Source organism: Perognathus longimembris, chromosome 18 (genome assembly GCF_023159225.1).
Source record: "Perognathus longimembris pacificus isolate PPM17 chromosome 18, ASM2315922v1, whole genome shotgun sequence".
Classification (NCBI taxonomy): domain Eukaryota; kingdom Metazoa; phylum Chordata; class Mammalia; order Rodentia; family Heteromyidae; genus Perognathus; species Perognathus longimembris.
Window position 1 is genome coordinate 30,609,687 of NC_063178.1, and position 19,747 is coordinate 30,629,433.

The 19,747-nt window shown below is 43.4% G+C and overlaps 1 non-coding gene across 1 annotated transcript; it reads right to left on the reverse strand.

The window, feature by feature from the left end:
- Positions 1–357: 357 nt before the first annotated feature.
- Positions 358–464, reverse strand: LOC125367357. The gene has a single exon (XR_007214055.1). It is a non-coding gene; the product is annotated as a U6 spliceosomal RNA (small nuclear RNA).
- Positions 465–19,747: the final 19,283 nt, after the last annotated feature.

A 19,747-nucleotide genomic window follows, 5' to 3' on the forward strand; every position in this document is an offset into this window, starting at 1 on the left:
CTTCTGTTGGACTTTGGCTATTGTAGTTTCTTTCTGTTTCTGTCTGAGTGTCTTGTACGATCTTTGTTGGCTGGGGATCCCCTCTTAGAATTCGCTGTAGGGCTGGTTTTTTATTCACATACTCCTTTAGCTCCTCTTTGGTGTGGAAAGATCTGGTTTTCCCTTCGAATGTGAACTCCAATTTCGCTAGATATTTGATCCGAGGTTGCATATTGTTAGCCTAAAGTACTTGCATGGTGTTCTTCCACACACTTCGTGCTTGGTAAGTTTGTGTGGATAGGTCAGCTGTTATTCGAATCCTCGTCCCATTGTAGAAAATTTCTTTCTTCGATTTGGCTGAATTCAGAATTTGCTCTTAAAAATATGGAACGCTTCACGAATTTGCGTGTCATCCTTGCGCAGGGGCCATGCTAATCTTCTCTGTATCATTCCAATTTTAGTATATGTGCTGCTGAAGGGAGCACTCATGTTCATTCTTAACCAACCTTGGCCAGGCATGTCTCGTGAACATCTGGAGTGACCAGAGGCAGGATCTAAGCAAACTTTTCTGTCTTGTTTGTTCATTTATCTGTCTTTGGAAGGGCAAATGGTGGGCCACAGAAATGGAGGGAACAAAGGGTGAACGAATGCAACTGTGTTCCTCACTGAAGCACTCACTGTTGACAATGAAATAAACAACTTGTGAGTGGAGTTGGGAGGGGAAAACTGGGAGAGAGAGCAAGGAAAGGGGGGACATTGTGCAAAAAGAATTGTACTCTTTATCTAACTTACTGTAACCTTACACTAACAATAAATAAATGAAAAACAACAAAAAACAAGCAAAAGGTTTTGTGATGAATAAAAATTTAATCTGGCCCTCAAAACTATTTAAAAATTAACATGTTAAAGAGAAAGGACATTCCTGACAGTTCAGGAAAGTATAATTTTACACTAACTCCTAAATAAAATGCTATGGAAATGTGTCAACCTCAGGGGGCTTTTCTTTGACTTACAACCCTTACAGAATTAAGGAAAGATGTGAAGACTATAAAGCACATTTGTGCATGTATGCTGCAAGGATGAACAGGAGTGAATTTGGACATCACTGTTTTGTAGGTCACGGAGGTGGGCCATTGCAGATTAGATGACCACAGAGGCTCTCTGGACATCAGTGGTTCGGATCTCCAAACATCTGTGAGTCAGAGAGATAGACCCATAGCCTTGGAAGGCGAGTCATCAGCCTCTTTCTGGAAAACAAGAAGAATTCTAAGACAGAGTATGACCACTGGAAGAGGCAAAACAGGTGTGACAGCAGTTCCCTAAAGGGAAATGTGCAAACCAAGTGTCCCGCATCCACTAGCAGCTCGGGTTGCCCAGACGTCTGATAAGTTGAAAGATAAATAAACCACCTGGATGTGCAATCACAGGGCTGCTTAGCCACTCTTGACAATTGTAAGAATGGACCTCAATAGATGCAGAGGTGAAATCTCTAGATGTATACACATGGTCACATTTTATATCTGAAAGCCACATGTGCAAAAGAAATCCTTGCCAGTGGGTGCAGGCTGGGCGGGCTTGGGTTCTTCCCCATGGTTTCGAGAGGGAGGGCAGGCGGGCGGGAGCCCTTTCCTTGGGTGGCCCCAGCTGGCTGCAGCATTGCCCCTCATCTCCACGACCCCTCGCTTCCAGTCCCCCCGCGGAGCAACAAGAGGAGCCGACTCTCCACTTTGTGCCAGGGTGAGGGGAGCCGGTGAGGCTGGGTGGAAAGGGAATCTGAAGGTCTGGCACGCTACTGAAAACTGCGTTATGTCCAGTTTTAATAACTATCTTTAAGCAGTTGCACAAAGGGGTTTCAATTTTCATGTCAGTACAGAAGCTCAGTGCATCTTGATCAATGTCCCCTCCATCCTTCTCCTCCTCCCTCCCAGCCCCACTCCTCGCCCACCGTGAGCTGGCTCCATTTCATACTCGGGCATTTGCGGGATGACTTCCATTACTCACACTGGTGTTTTATGAAGCATGCCAACCAAAAGTAGATGAGTCTTGTGTTCCCAGCCTGGAGAACTGTTTGTCTCACTGTGTTCATCAGAAGTCATTTTCACCTTAGAGCGTATAGAGTACATGGGACACCAACCACTTGGCAACACTGTGGGAGGGTGGATAACATTTATTTAATGGGCGATTTTTAGTCCTCAGAGTTAAAAATGTGGTGGTTGACATCCTGAGATTGAGGATCATCTTAATATGACTTAATACTTTTCATTTTCATAAGAAGTTCTTCTAATTTGAACTAAAGTGAACTTTCCTAAAATGCTTCAGGAATGAGGCAAGATGGCATCGGCTGATGGCGTGTTATATTGTATGTTATTATACACTTATGGTATGTTATAATGTATATTATAATACACTGGTGGCATGTTATAGTGTATGTTATTATACACTGATGGTATGTCTGTGTTGTGGGGTTTCTTTTATTCATGCTCATCTAGAGACCATGTGATTACTTTGCTTTCACCCAGCTTTCAGAGATAAATTGTAGCTAGATATATGTATATGTGTGTATACATAAATGCATATATACATACACACATACACATACACACACACATATATACATATATGTATGTATATATATATATATATATATATATATATATATATACTTTCTCTGAAATAGATTTCTTTGAAGCAGGTTGCTTTAACTCCATTTTCTCTTTTTCTGTGTCCAATTATCTAATGAATCCAAACTATTTCCAAATACATGTGCTCCAGGCACTTTTCCCGAATTGCAGCTGTGAGAATGATCCTGGCTTTTGAAAGGCAAAGGACATTTTATTGATTGAAAACCTTTTACTTGGTAGTGTTGTCCTATGTTCCATTGTTAGTACAGTACAAGTGGTTTAGAATAGCTTTCAGATGGGAAACAGCAGAAGGTGTGACATTGACCAAGATGCGTTGTGCTCACAATCTGACTTGTAGCATTGAAAACACTTTGGTATAATCACTTAAATAAAAAAATTAAAAGAATATATGGTTTGCACCTCCATATAATACCATTTGTCAAATGAAGCCTGAAGGACTTGAGATGTTCTACACCAGAGGGCAAGGGTTTGTGAAATCGGAGGTGCGTGTGCACACATGCCTGTAGTTTTCTAGTCGGTCTCTGTGTGTATAGGCTGTTGGGATGGAAAAGTCCACCCCCACAGGATTACTATTAGCTTGGCTGTACCTATTATTATGTTTTTGGCAGTACTGGATATTGAGCTCAGGTCTTTAATTTACTAGAAGGATAAATATCCATGAAATGCAATGTATTAAAAACTTAATAACAAGAAAAAAACGACACAGATGGTCTGATTGTTAAATGGGAAAATTACCTGAATAAAAACATCCCCAAACAAATGAATAGCTGAGAAACACTACAAAAACACTCTCAGCATTAATAAAAATCTAGCAAATGCAACTTACTTGTGGAGAAGGTAAGGAACCAGAAACTCATAGAGTATTGGATTGTAGAAGCAAACACTACAAAAAATAGGATCAAACTTTCTCAAAAAAGAAACACAGAATACCAATGTAGTGATGCTATCCAGTTTTCTGATTTATTTCTAAAGTAAACTGAGTCCATATAACAGAGGTATCTCCACTCCATGGCCATTGTAATACTGTTCACAGTATCAAAGAGACACGGTTCCACTAGAGAGGCCTCTGGTACATGATTAGATGAAGACTGTACAGGAGAGAGATAAAATGGAATAGTAGTCGTGAAAGTGAGATCCTGTCATTTGAAAAATATGAATGTATCTAAAGGATATTGGGTTAAGTGAAATAAGCCAGGTATAACCATTAATACCATGTGTCCTTGTTAATATAAAATAAAAATTAATATTGATCACAGAAGAAAAGAATGAAGATAGTTGGTTAGCAAAGGTGGGAACCGGAATACAGTTCAATAGGAAGAATGAGTTCTGTATCATTCAGCATCATGGAATATCTGTGCTTTTTCAGAACTCACCACACATTCATAAAGGAAAAGAGGAATGACGAGCTCATAGGCTAAGTGAAAGTCTGCAACATACATTTAAGGTCATAAAAATGCCTGTTATCCTGCTCAGACTTTCACAGAGTATACTCATATGTTAAATGATCACACTGAGCTCCATTAATAAGCAGAACTATTACTTGCCGATTAAAAATGTTCCTTAAAAAGTGAAAGACAAAGAGGAGAGATAGAACAAAAATTCCATTAATAAATTGCACTGGAACAAAGCAAAAAACTTGTTTCTTTGAGAAGATTTATTAAGTTAATACATTTTTAGCAAGACTATTAACAAACAAATCATGAATATCAAGAAGGGAAAAGTGGATTCCATTAATGGTTTTGATGGTATTGAGAGATTACCAAGAATTGGTTCCCAGTAACTATGTAAGAAGATCTGCCACAAGTAAATAAGAGAGTCGAGTCTTTGGGAGGTAGCTATTTCTGTTGACATAACTGTTGAAGTAATTGTCCTTGTGATTAAAAGCTTTCAAAACATGCAAGCCAACAAAAAGGCTTTAATGGTAAATTAAATCAAAAGGCTTTAATGGGAAATTAAGTCAGATGTTAAAAAAGGAAACACTACACAGTGTTTTTCAGAAAGAAAGGAGAGGAAGCACTTTGTAGCTTGTATTCTTATTTCTATCACAACTTTGTTCTTATCAACATGCCAAGGGAATTATAATGAAAGTGCTTGCCGAGTAGTTGCTGGCAGCTCCCACCTGTAATCCCATCTACTCAAGAGACTCAGATCTGGAGAATACAGTCTGAAGCCAGCCTGGGAAGAAAAGTCGATGAGACTCCATCTCCAGTTAACCAGCAAAACGCTGGGCTTGAAGTTTGCTCCTGCAGAAGAATGCCAGCCAGGAATAAGAAAGCTGAGGTTGAGCACCAGTTCAAGTTCATGGAAAAAAAGTACATACATATAAATATTTAAACAAAATACACAGATAGTGTTATATCTCAAACCCAGCATGGAGTTACACTTACTGCCAACTAACGTTGAAATTTAGTATAATCAATGGACAATATTTACATAAAATAATTGAGAAAATTATAAATCTTCATACAGCCAGATGTACTTACCAAAATCATCACAGGTTCATGGAAAGTCACCTCCACCCAATCACCCCCTGCCCCACAAAAAACAACCATTACAGCATTGAATAAACAGACTGCAAATGACCTGCCATACTTGGAAAAACATAGCTTCAGGAATCCTCAGCTAATGCACAAAGCAGGGTCTTCGGGAATTCAATATCCTTTTCTTGATGTGTATTAATCTGTAGTAATGATCATGCATGTGGCAGAACAGGAAATCCATCTTTTATTGTTCCTCTCACTAGTGAACAGAAGAGCACAGTGGGATCCGTGATTCATTGTGGAACCACGTGCATGTAGTTCTGACCCCAACAAGCTTCACAAGGCTCTAGTCAGCCCTGTCTCTCACACGCAGCACTGCTGTTCACTCATATAACACATTCACGGACCCACCTCAACACTGGGGAGTCGAGTAGAGTCCATGGAATGCATTTGACCTCATCCCCAAACTCGTGTTGAGCTATGGCGTTTGGCCTCCCAACACTGTCCACCACATGTCAATCACAGCATAATGTTGCGGTCACTGAATCCACGGAGCTGTCCTGCCTGGTTTGATGGTGTTCATCCTTCCTATCTGAAGAAGTGGCTGACACACCAGGGCAGGCTCACTGTGTGCAATAGGCTATGTGATCAGTGAGCAAAACAAAGCAAGCAAACAAACTAGAAGCCTGAAGTGTCTGCCTTCATTAAAACTTGGCCCAAATGATGAATATTTTCTTCCTCAGTGTTGAATGCTTTCACAAAACTGGTAAAAATCCTGTCCCTAATATTCTTAAGGTTCATATCCTTTGGACTAGTTTTGTGTTTCTACTTTGGCATGCCTTTGCTGAATATCAAAAGCAAGTTTATTTTGGGTGCTAAGATGAATTATCCTGCTCGAGTAGGCAAAGCTGTTCTAAATGCCCTACTGCTAACAGTGCTTGACTAAAGTCAACAAGATGGGACTGGCTTACTGGTGTTTGCTGAAATATTAATACAATTCCAGCTGTATAAATGATATATACTTTAATAAAGATAGCTTGTTTCCCACAAAAGTGTGCAATCCTCTTTGTTCTATCCCTGCAAGAAGAATCCCAAGAGACAGATTTACTCTTACTAAAGATATGGGTTTCTAAAATGTGGCGATATTGCAAACATCCCCAAAGCTTTGAAACTATGCAGCCAACGTGTTTCAAGTGCATTTTACCCAAATCCCATGCTACCTGTTTCTAATTAGCTTTTGTCAGGGAGCACAGTTTCTTTTGTTTAGTATACTGGCTACACAACTCTATGTTGAAAATATTGACATGTATACCAACCGTGTAAACTACCAGTTTTTCCCCACTTGGGTTTTTGTTGGCTTATTTGTTCTTCTTGTTTCTCTTCTTTCATTTGTAGACACAGCCCTGTAAGCTTTGTGAGGTGAGCAGGACCCTGAGGTCGGATGGTTGGGCTGAACGTGGCGGGGGAAGCAGCAGGTGCTGAGGTTCAGGCTGCTGGAGCCCAGCTTCCACAACCAAGGCCACGTCAGGCCCGAGCTTCCTATGGGACAGGAGTTCCCTCCGCCGGGCCAGAGTCCTCAGAAGGGTGAGAAGTCAGGGATCTGATCCTATCTGAAGAACCAAACAGAAGATGAATATTGAATTAACATAACACCAGAGAAACTCCTGTATAGAGAAGCATGGCAATTGTGTATGTACATAATTCATAACAAATCTTCCTACCCATGCCCTTTATATACATGGATATAGTAATATTTGCATCATAGTTTCAAGGAAACTTAAGTTTCCTAAGATGTGTGTCTATGTGCTTGACAAATCTTCTGTTTTCCTTTATGCTAATGTAAAAACACTATGACAAATACTTATTGATCATTTCCGTCTTTAAGGCTCTTTTCTTTACAGTTCTTAGTTAATAGAATTGGTGCACATTGTGTATAAGCAAGCACACAGGCAATGAGACTCCATGCAACCAGGAAAGGAAAGTCAGTAAAGCGCCTGGAGCCAGCAGATGCAGAAGAGCATTGAGAAAGTAATGGCTGGAAGCTTGGACATTGAGACCTTGCCACCAAAAATACATGCTTTCTGCTTTCATTACTTTTTGCCTCTTCCTGGGTTTGAACTCAGGACCTCAAGCTTGGGAGGCAGGTGTTCTACCCTTGACCTATTATGTCTTTAGCTGGTTATTTTTCATGAACATCTCGTCTTCATTTTACCCGCGGTCAGCCTCAGAGTGTGATCTTCGTTCCCAGGCCTTCTCCATGGTGGGGTTTAGAGGCCTGCACCACCAAGCCTGGCTTGTTGGCTGAGATGAGGCCCCACCAGGGGCCACCTATGCTGGTCCTGAACTGTGATCCTCCAGTCTTAGTTTTCAGAGTGGCTAGGATGCCAGGTGTGAGCACCTGGCTCAAGAGATATTTTCTAAACCATCTGCACATTCCCCACGTCTGTCCTTGCTGCCATGAAACATCATCCGAATGTCCTGACCTGGAGTTCTGGTAAAGATGATCAGGGCGTCCCTGGACAAGAGAGCAAGCGCGAGAAGCACAGAAGGATTGGCATTTCACACACCGGACCGAGGCCAGGAAAACTCTGGATCATTAGCGGCACTACTGGAAATTCTGTCTGAGAGGTAACCATGACTTGTTAGCTCATCCCTTTTCACCTGATGGTAAAATGAAAGCCCCTGAGAGGTAATGAGGGCAGGGAGCCGCTGTCACGGGCCTCGGCCACGAGGACAGTGAGCAGTCAGTGCAGAGTTTTCCAGGGAAAGCTCTTGCATAGATTTATTAAAAGATTGCCCTTCTGGGTGGTCAGGTGCCTATGGCTTAAAGCTTACAGGAACACGGGGACAGTGTAAGGCACCCCAGGCTTCTTGGCTAATAAGAAGATACTTTCTGTATCAGGGAGCAGCAGCTCATACCTGCGACCCCAGCTACCTAGGAGGCTGAGTGTGATTCGTAGCTAGCTCAGACGGAGACGCACAGGGGACTCTTAATCCAGTGAATCACCAAAAATCTAGGTGGGAAGCTGTGGCTCAAGCGGTAGAGCACCAGCCTTAAGCAAAACAGCTAAGGGAGAGTGCCCAGGCCCTGAAGTCAAGTTCAAATGCTGGCGTGCACGGGCACGCACGCACACACACACACACACACACACACACACACACACACACAAATGAAGAGGGGGAATATACTTGTGGGCATTTTTGAAGAATCCATTGTGCAGTGAGGATTGTTTCCAAGACCTGCTCCACCTATCTGTGTGCCGTCCGCCTTGATTTTCCTGCTACTATGTCTAGCTTAATAAAATCTTTTCATCTTACATTCATTCTGCACAGAGTGTAAATTTCTTGTATCAGTAAAATAGAACAGAACACATTCATTCTGAGGTGGATTACAGTCATTTCAGTTACTATGGCCTGGAAATCACTCATGACTGCCAATCAATTGGGATAAAACGCATGCCGAGCTGCTGAGCTGCCAAGCGCCGGTCCGTGAGTCCCACCCCCGAGATTGATGGAGGCACACTTGTGGGTATTAATTCACTAATATGTGAGACACTAAATGGATGGGATCAGCTGAATTTTGCAAGGTCTTCAGGACAGGGAGCTGTCATGTAAACCATGTCTGATTTCGAGGAGGGGAAGGCCCGGTGCTGTGTTTCACGGAAAGTAGAAGGCACCGTTCTGGAATGAAGATGGTGGCATGGGTTCTTAGCTCTGTCACTGGGAAGAGTCATCACCCCAGCCCTGATCTGGGAGGAGCAGCAGTGTTTCCGCAGAAGGGGAAGGGCAGTGTGTGGGCCAGGCCTTCTGGGGAGGGAGGTGGTTGCTCCCAGGTTCCCTCTTGTCCCGTCATCACCAGCTGATGAACCCCTTCCTGGGCTACTCTTTGGGGCAGCTGCATTCCCTGCGTTCTCACCTCAAGTGCTTCTTGCACACCTGGTTTCAGACCCATGAGACCTGCGCATCTTACTGTAATGTGTCTGGGCTGTAGGCTTGCGCAGGGTGTGGGGGCAGGTATGCAGTGACTTGTAACAACCCGTGACATGTCTGTGCCCAATGGCTCTGCACAAGACAGAGGGCTCCTAAAGGAAGGTGGGAGACTTGTGTAGCTCTGAAGTGAGCAAGCTGGCCCCACAAAAGCTTCCTTCCCATTTTCTAATCAGATGCAAAGAAAGACACAAAGGAACAACTGACAGAGAAAGTCAAATCTCAACAGTGGTGGAAACACTAACATGGAATAAGCATAGAGGACACAGTTTGGATTGTAACTTTTCTAAGTTTCTTACACGGTAAAACAGCATAATTTTTAACTTCAGCTGTGCGTTAAAGTTTCCAAAGTGCCAGTGCAAATTTTCAGAAAGATAAGCCATTGGAAGTAGTGTGTGTAAATAAATAAGCATGTAAGTATATATACAAATGTGTTTATAAATAATATACAAGTACAAAAGAATATATACACAAATCATATTTACGTGTATTTATCTATACATGTATGTGTGCATATAAACAAACACACAAATTTATATGCCTGTGTGTGTGAAAAATAAACCTATATAGATATATGCCTATATTTGCAATTTGGCTGATATCTTAATAGCAAAATCTCCACACTTGCCTTTAAAACAATGCCATCTGGAAAGATGCAACTTTTTGTGAATCGTGCTTTGTTTATATCTCTAATCATTAGTTTTATGCATGACTAGCAAGGGGAATTGTAGGAGAAGCAAATACTCTGAGAATGGGGATGGGGATATCTTGCAACTCTCCGAGCACTCCAAAGCTGCATGTGTGGCGGAGGAAAACTCCTCTGTGATCTATAAAATCAAGTGCAGCAATAGATCAAGCACAATCAAAGTGGCCTGAGAAATCTCAGCACAAGTCACGAGTTGTCACAAATGCCGCTGAAACTATTACTGCTGCCGCATCCAGGCTAAACCCAGATTGAACATTTAAAGATAATTGACTCTCAGGGAGACGGGAGGTCTGTGTGCAGTTGCTACCACATAAAACTCCTGCGTGGGCCAGGGTACTGCCATGGGAGACCCGGAGGAGGAATTCTGCATGGAAATTTGCAGGTTTTGTTTTCCTGCTACCTTGTACGGGGTTTATATTATTGACATTTCAAATAAAACTAGAAATATTAGTGTAGAGCTTAAAGTGTACTTTGGAAATTTCTGTATTCCATATAAACAGCTTCCATAGACAAATGCATGATGAAGAAAAACTAGAGGGCCGAACATTAATATTGCATAAACTTAATCACAAGCCATACCACTTGAGTTCACACCATTTCAGACACACTTGTACTGGGCAGATGTGAATTCTACAGAAGTTGTATCCATTTTAATACGTCCAGTATTCATGTCATCCTCTGTTTTTATTTTCATTGCAAAACTTTTCTGCTTCCTTCCTCTCCCCTGCTCCTCCCTTCCTCCCTCTCCCTCTCCCCTCCCTTCACCTCTATTCCCTCCCTCTCCACTCCCCTTCCCTTCCCTCTCCCCTCTCCTTCCTTTCCTTACTCTCCACTCCACTGCAGTGTTTGCCTTATCTTGTTTGCTTCTGGAAAGCCTTCAATTATTTTACTTTCCGACAAGGGACTATTAGCAACAGTGCTCAATAATATAGCACAATTATTTTAGAAAAGGAAAACTATGTATGTTATAGTCATGGTCCTCCAGTCAAAAGATAGAAAAATTCAAATCAAAGCTCTACTGATTTGGGTAAAGGGACAGAGAAAGCACAGTACTTCCTTTAGAAGGTATCAGGTAGTTTTCGACCATAAAGAGATGGTTGAATATTCATCTTTGAGATTTCCACCTGAAGTTATGTGTAGTAGAGATAAAACCAATATCAAGGGCTAGAAATAATCTTGGAACTATTGACAAGACATTATCCAGAGTGACAAATCTTTACTGAAAGTCATCTCGGTCAGAAGGTATTTTATTCTGAGATCTTATAACAACACCTAGTACATTTCCTGACATATAATGAACTAAGTAGTCTCTTCTGACTTTATGCAAACATGGTAATTGTTCCCTTATTCACTGGCTTGGCATGAAGTCTATTCAAATCGCATGGATTTACAGCAAGCTGGACCCAGGGTAGATCTACCTAAGGTGCCTACTCCAGGAAAGAATGGCAATTTTACACTCATTGCATTTCTCTTGGCACAGTGAATTAGTGGTTGGTTTTATCCACCAATCTCCTGAGAAGAGACTATGTCTTTGTGGCTGGTAAAGAGGACTGCTCAGGCCTTTAGAGGAGGCATGTTCTAGCCAGCCATGCGTGGTGATAATGATGATGGTGATGGTGATGGTGGTGATGGTGATGAAGAAAAGTTCACAACGAGGAAGTAATCCTTTAAAACTCTCTTGATAGTCAGGTTATGTCCCATAGTGAGTCTTGCCTTTCATAATCTGGTTTCTGGATTTTTGCCACTGGATAGGAGATAACTCCAAAATCACAAGGTAAATAATGCATGCACTGCCAGCTCTACTGTGAAGCACCATGGTGAGGGCTTTAAACACATTTTTACTTTATATTCTCAGTTGTTCTATGACTGAGCTTAAAACTCTCATCTCATCACTTAACGACTAAAGAAACAAAACTTTTCTAGTCAGGGGTGGCGCCATTGCTCCTATGTTGGAAAATACTGGTTATAAATCCTGAATTTTAGTTGAGGAAAGCAAAGGAAAACCAGGAAGACTGCACATTAAAATTTTAAATGGAGATTAAGCACTGGGACAAAGAGAAATGGAGGCATGGATATGAACCCATGACAGCACTGTAACCCAGCCTCCTAGCGGCTTCCCAAAGAGAGAAATGCTTCTGTGACTCAAGAGCCCACCTCTAGCAGGCTGTTGCATAAGCTTTAAACCCTTTTGTAAGTAAAAGTAAAAAAAAAATCCTTTAAACAACTTAAGGTACGTATGAAAAATATTTTATGAACTCAAGTTTGTTCTTTAAAAATTATGAAAAGTATCAAGAAGGTTAAAAAAGAAAATTGTTGACAAAAATAATCAAACATGAAAATATCTCCCTGCACATCTCTAGCTACCTACCTCCCTGTTCATCGTCTGTCTCTCTATCCACTCTCATGTATCCTCTACCCAACATCTGTGATGGAACACCTACCTATCTTCATCATCATCTAACATCCATTATCTATCTAACATCTATTTATCTATCTCTCATCTCTCACCTAACTGTACCCGTCTGGAGAGAATGAACACATTTTACATTATAAAAAGTGCTCTTGGAAAAAGTTATTACTTTTTCAAACGCTTGTGAAATGCTTTAGATTTGAGGAATGTACTCAAGACAGAGTTTTAGAATAACTAGAAATTACAAGTTCTCATGTACACATGCCAAATCCAAAGCAAATATGTACCTAGAAATCAATAGAGTTTCAAAGATTATGAGCCATAGGAGGAAAGATGTAGTCTTTTAAAATATACATAAATATACCAATGTTCTGATCAATAATTTAAAACATATAATTACACATAGTTACAGTATAGGGGCTGGGAATGTGGTTTATCGGTAGTGTGCTTACCTAGCATACATGAAGCCCTGGACTGGGTTCCTCAGCACCACAAGAACAGAAAAAGCCAGAAGTGGCACTGTAGCTCAAGAGGCAGAGTCCTAGCCTTGAGAAAAAAATAAATAAAATAGAAGCCAGGGACATTATAGTGAGTATAGATATGAGTTGATTTCACCAGTTAGCACATAGATCAATTCTACAGCTCTTAGGACATGCTACCCAAAGAGAACAAGGCCTAGCAGGCAGCCTGTTGAAACTCACTTTATATGGCGACTAACCAGGAAGTTAACATGGGTCAGGAAAACATTTCACTAAAAAGGACACATCATGACATATTTGAAAGAATTCTTATAAAATCAATCAAAGCACATTTATGAAATCTCTGCAAATATTTAGCAACATGGAAGCTGTATTTGTAACTGCTATCACCTCAATAACTGTTACACTCCCAGTGTTGATGGCAAAAATCACTTCAGAGATCTGGGTGCTGATGGACCATACTTGTAATCCTGGCTACTGAGGAGGCTGGAATCTGGGGATGGCGATTTTGAATTGAGGCTGGGCAGAAAAGTCCCTGATACTCTTTATACATAATCACCCAAAGAGCCAGAGGAGCTATGGCTGAAACGGCAGAGCACAGCACCAGCCTTGAGCAATAAAAGCTCATATTCCGAATCCAAGCTTCAGTACCAACACACAGACAAAATTATTTACAAGAATTACAACTTTTTTGGTCTTTTGCTCAGAAAGTAAAGGTAATGATTATTCAAATGGTGACTCGACACATTACACTGGCGCCTGTAAAGCCACGTCATGGAAGCGCTCTTAACTACTACGATTTGATGATGGAATAGTGTGTTTTGGTATATTAGAAGCTGTCATTCATATTCCTGTGAAAGCTGGCATGAATGAGGCAAGAGCTTTGACCCACCAGGCAAAGAGGACACAAGCCCTACTCAGGACAAGTCTGTGGAAAGCAGCATTTGTGGGTTAGTGGGGACTGAGGCACTGAACCCTCTCATGTTTGAGTAGATGACACTGAAGCCACTCTGTTGGGCTGTGCCTCCAAATATCCCCCCCACACACGTGGGGTCCTGTCAACTGTGCCCAGGCCCCGCAGCCCCTGGGAAGAACCTGAGACATGTCTGTACTCTGAGGAAGGTCAGAGCTTGCGGCACAGGGATTCTGATTATGAGTCTGTATGTCTACAACAGGTCCAAATTGGGGTCAATTGTAAGTGAACAAGGCTGACATATGTTGACAGCTATGATTTAATTTCTCTGATACTGCTACAGGGAAATAAGCTTTCCTTGGATTTCATACACCAATAGCATAAGTTCGTGTACTTATTATTGTTTCACTTTTGCTTTGTTCCCTTCCAGTGTGTATTATATTACAAGATCTTAACTTCCACGTGCTCTAAGCAATAATTCCCTTCCATTTTCTCAGACAACTTTAATATCTTTATTGTCTCCCAGGTCATATTTAGTAGATCCGTTCTTTTCAAAGATCAACCTCTTATTTTGCATCTGTGTTTTTTTCTGGATACTGTTCTGTTTTTTTATGCAAATAACTTCAGTTCAACAGCATAAGAAGCGCTAACTGGGAGTTGTTTGTGTTCCCAGCTGCTGGGAGACGACATAAAAACCACCAATGACTGAGGAAAGCGACTCTCAGGCTGGTCATGATGGTGATCTGAGCTTACAAGATAAAGGAGAGCTCCTTGTGTAAAACAAAAGACAAAAATAAACAGAGAGTCACCAGGCACAGCCTGCAGCAAATCCATGGCTCGGCGTCTCCATTTTCCCCATATATAAGTTGTACTTAGGTGCTAAGAATGAGAGCTGGGGTTTTACTGAGGGTAGGGGAAATTTGAGTGTAATGAGTTATAACTGGACTTGTTTGTAAACATCATCTACATTATCTTTTTTTTTTTTTAGGAACACTTACCTTCGTTCAAGTATATCCAATTTTAGTTTTTAATCTTTATTCCCTGTGAATATTTAATTTATAAATCAGCCCTATAAAACCATTCATTTATAGCTTCAACTTGGAAAGCTTCTTTCATTGACAATCATTTTTTTAATTTGCTTCAAGTTGTCTGGTATCATCAGTGAGTAGTAGATTTACAGATTATACTTTAGTTTATCAATGTATCTTTTTTTAATTTTAAAAACTATTTCATTATTATCTTTAGCTGTACAAAGGAGCTGCCACTTAACAAAGCAGTTTATGAATACAATATGTCTTGATCAATGCCATCCCTTTCATTTCCCTTATTCTTATATTTCTTAGTAGTCAAACACCGGTTGTGCATCATCTGAACTCTTCTGAAATATTCTTCTTAGTCTTGACAAATGTATGTGTGCTGTTGTCATCACACAAAACTGTGTTCCTCTAACTCTTATCTGAGCCTTGTATGTAGCAAGATGTTTCCTTCTAGGCATTTGTCTTTTACCTGGATTATAAAATGTGTGGGCCTTTGGAGGCCATGCATATTATATCTATTGGATAGATATGTAGAACATGTCCTCTTGTTTGTTAGTCTTGTCTATTTCCCCCAGCTTTTCTGCAATATTGTTAACTAGATGTTTATTTTTACGGTTAAATATGTAAGATTATGATCTCACATTCCCACGAATAGTGTGTGGCTTTCCTTTCGCTCCTCCCCCTGAAAGTTGGCCAAGCTTAGGAGTTACTTATGTGAGTGTCACCCAGATGAATGGAAGGTACTCAGTCAGTCTGCTGGAGCTTACTGCTACCCGATTCTAAGAGAGTGATACAAAGCTTACAATATGGCTTACCTTTATCATTACTTAACTGGCTTTAGTCATAAAACAGACATTAGATGCTAGGAATAGTCATATTTATTTGACCTACATACTGATTTTTTTTTTAACAAATGTGTTTTGGTCAGAGTTTAGATTTCTTCTCTTCCTTAGAATGAGCTCTTCCATATTAAACTTGTGTTAGGAAATTGTACTAGATAATTTTCTTTTGCCAATTAAAATACTACCTTTTTCTTTAGATTATTAGCTTTCCCTGAATAGGAGAATTATATAATATGTGAATTAGCTATCAATAAAGCTGGTAAAATAAAAAATACCACCCTTAGATGTAGTCTCTCAGTACTTGATTAAACAAGGCAGCCAATTTTCTTCTGTGTTTTATTGGTTTTAAAGCAGCTCCATGTTTTTAGTCTAAGAAAGTAATTGATCACAATTACAACCATTTCATATTTTAATGTTTCTTTCATCTTTGGAGAAATATATGGTGTTGAACATAATCAGGTTTACTCCTTCACTGTTCTTTTCTTCCTGCACATATAAAATTACCTATTATTTCATGAATACACATTGTAAGGAAAAGCCAATGTGTTGCTCTGTAAACCCAGGGCGTCCTGAGGAATTGGGAATCTGAGTAGAGAGTTGGCTGTTATTATGTTGACTTTTGAACGGAATCAAATGCTCTCCAGCTGTTGAGTGATGAGGATAGTTCTTGAAGGTTATTCAGTAGCTGCCTCCTGGATCCTCGCTCTTGCATTTCTCGGGACACGTGTGTGGGAAACATTGTTGGATGGGATGGAGAGGGATGTTGGATGGGATGGAGAGCATTTTTGGATGGGGATGGAGAGAGTGTTGTTGGATGAGAGTGGAGAGAGTTGTTGGACACGGATGGAGAGCATTGTTGGACGCGGATGGAGAGTGTTGGTGGACGCCGATGGAGAACGTTGTTGGATGCGGGTGGAGAGCATTGTTGGACACGGATGGAGAGCGTTGTTGGACACGGTTAGAGAGCTTTGTTGGATGCATGTGGAGAGCATTGTTGGATGCGGGTGGAGAGTGTTGTTGGTTGCGGGTGGAGGGCTTTGTTGCATGCGGATGGAGAGTGCTGTTGGATGCAGTGGATGCTGATGGAGAGCATGGTTGGACGCGGATGGAGAGCGTTGTTGGATGCAGATGGAGAGCATTGTTGGACTCGGTTGGAGAGTGTCTTTCCTGAGTCTTGGACACATAGCTAGGTCTCCTCTTGGCCAGGGCCACGGTCATATTTCCTCCCGCTCTGCCCGCGGGACCCTGGGGCCCAGGCGGGGCGCCCCAGAGCGGGTGCCTGGCGGGCGGGTGCGAGTGTGAGTGCAGGTGCAGGTGTGGGTGCGGGGCTCCCACAGGCTCTGCCGGGCGTCCTGCCGGCTAATGCCCGCCTCAGCCTCAGCTTCTCAGCAATAGCTCTCTGGGCTCAGAATGGGGCAGCCAGAGGCGGGGGTGGGGAGTTGAAGGAGGGGTGAGGGGGGAAACAAGTATGCACAGAGACCCGGGGCCATGGGGAGTTGAGGACACACGCCTTAGACACAGATCCAGGATGGCTGGCCTCAGGATGGGTGGGTCTAATGGAGGGAGGGTCTCAGGATGGGCGGGTCTCATGGAGGGAGGGTCTCATGGAGGGTGGGTCTCATGAGGGAGGGTCTCATGGAGGGAGGGCCTCAGGATGGGAGGGTCTCATGGAGGGAAGGTCTCAGGATGGGCGTGTCTCATGGAGGGAGGGTCCAGGATGGGCTTGTCTCATGGAGGGAGGGTCTTAGGAAGGGTGGGTCTGATGGAGGAAGGGTCATAGGATGGGCGAGTCTGATGGAGGGAGGGTCTCAGGATGGGCAGGTCTCATGGAGGGAGGGTATTAGGATGGGCAGGTCTGATGGAGGGAGGGTCTAATGGAGGGAGAGTCTCAGGATGGGCGGGTCTCATGTAGGGTGGGTCTCATGAGGGAGGGTGACAAGGAGGGAGGGACTCAGGATAAGTGGGTCTCATGGAGGGAGGATCTCATGGAGGGGGGATCTCAGGATGGACAGGTCTCATGGAGGGAGGGTCTCAGGATGGGCAGGTCTCATGGAGGGAGGTTCTCTGGATGGGTGGGTCTCATGAGGGAGGGTCTCATGGAGGGAGGCTCTCAGGATGGGAGGGTCTCATGGAGGGAGGATCTCATGGAGGGAGGGTATCAGGATGGGCAGGTCTCATGGAGGGAGGGTCTCAGGATGGACGGGTCTGATGGAGGGAGGGTGTCATGAGGGAGGATCTCATAGAAGGAGGGTCTCAGGATGGGCGGGTTTCATGGGGGGAGGGTCTCAAGATGGGAGGGTCTCATAGAGGGAGGGTCTCAAGGAAGGAGGGTCTCAGAATGTGTGGGTCTCATGGAGGGAGGTACTCATGGAGGGAGGGTCTCAGGATGGGTGGGTCTCATGGAGGGAGGGTCTCATGGAGGGAGAGTCTCAGGATGGGTGAGTCTCATGGGGGGAGGGTCTCAAGATGGGCGAGTCTAATGGAGGGAGGTTCTCATAGACAGAGGGTCTCATGGAAGGAGGGTCTCAGAATGGGCGTGTCTCATGGAGGGAGGGTCTCAGGATGGGTGGGTCTCATGGAAGGAAGGTCTCATGGAAGGAGGGTCTCAGGATGGGCGGGTTCTCATGGAGGGTGGGTCTCAGGATGGAGGGGCTCATGGATGGTAGGTCTCAGGATGGGCGGGTCTCATGGAGTTAGGGTCTCAGGATGAGCGGGTCTGATGGGGGGAGGGTCTCAGGATGGGCGGGTCTCATGGAGGGAGGAGCTCAGAGGGTGGGTCGCAGCATGGGTGGGTCTCGTGGAGGGAGGGTCTCACGATGGGCAGGTCTCATAGACGGAGGGTCTTAGGATGGGCGGGTCTGATTGAAGGAGGGTATCATGGAGGGAGGGTCTCAGGATGGGTGGGTCTCATGAGGAAGGGTCTCATGGAAGGAGGGTCTCAGGATGGGCGTGTCTCATGGAGGGAGGGTTTCATGATAAGCGGGTCTCATGGGGGAGTGTCTCACGATGGGCGAGTCTCATGGAGGGAGGGTCTCTTGTAGGGAAGGTCATGGAGGGAGGGTCTCAGGTTGGGCGGGTCTCATGGAGGGAGGGTCTCATGGAGGGAGAGTCTCAGGATGGGCGCATCTCATGGAGGGAAAGTTTCATGATGAGCAGTTCTCATGGGGGCAGTGTCTCAAGATGGGCGGGTCTCATGGAGAGAGGGTCTCTTGAGGGAGGGTCTCAGGATGGGTGGGTCTCATGGGGGGAAGGTCTCAAGATGGGCAGGTCGTATGGAGGGAGGGTCTCATGGAGGGGGGTTCTCAGGATTGGGGGTCTCATGTTGGGCGGGTGCCAGGATGGGGGTTCTCATGGCAGGAGTGTCTCACGGAGAGTGGGTCTCATGGAGGGAGGGTCTCATGGAGGGCGGGTCTCAGGTTGGGTGGGCCTCAGGTTGGGTAGACCTTGGATGAATCGCTACCAGACTGACCTGCAGTTCGGGAGGTTTTCTCACGTGATTGTCACAGCTGGAGAAAGTGCTTCAAATCTTCAAATTGCAGCTCTCTCTGGGGCTCACACAGATAGGACCTGGCACATGAGCCATCACGTCACAGGAAACCACTCAGTTTTTATGACGCCACTGCATGGCAAAGGCTGTGTGCAATGTTCCATTTCCCAGTAAATAAGCATGGCTCCCCCCCACTCTTTTCGATATAGCTCCATGTAGACATCATTGGCTTCATTATATAGGTAATTATGGTTGAGATTAAAGATGATGTGATACAAAGTCCCATGTCCCAACAGCCTAACAGTATCATAAGTAAGAAAGAAAGACACTGGGTTCTGTTTCCTATGTCTTTGCATGGAGCAGTGCTCTTCATGTTACCTAGCTGTATACACATGAGTGTATAATTTGCATGGATACACTTATATATGTATATATGCACACATGCTCTTCAAGTTACCTAGCTGTACACACATGAGTGTATAATTTGTGTGGATACACGTATGTATTTATATGCACGCAAATGTGCCTGTGCGTATTGGAAACGTTGTGATGAGGTGGTGATAGTTTGTGGGTGGTGAGACCTCGAATCTGCATCTGTAACGAGTTTCCAGATAGTGCTTATGGTGCTCATCGAAACAGATGCGCTTTGTCCTGGCATTCTGTGGGCAGTGCTCCCTGTCTGTTATCCAGTCCTCTCCCGCCTGTTCACACTGAGCAGAAATATGCTTGGAGCGCAGAAGGCTTCAGGCAAGAGCCATGTCATGTGTGTGTGCATTTGGTCCTGA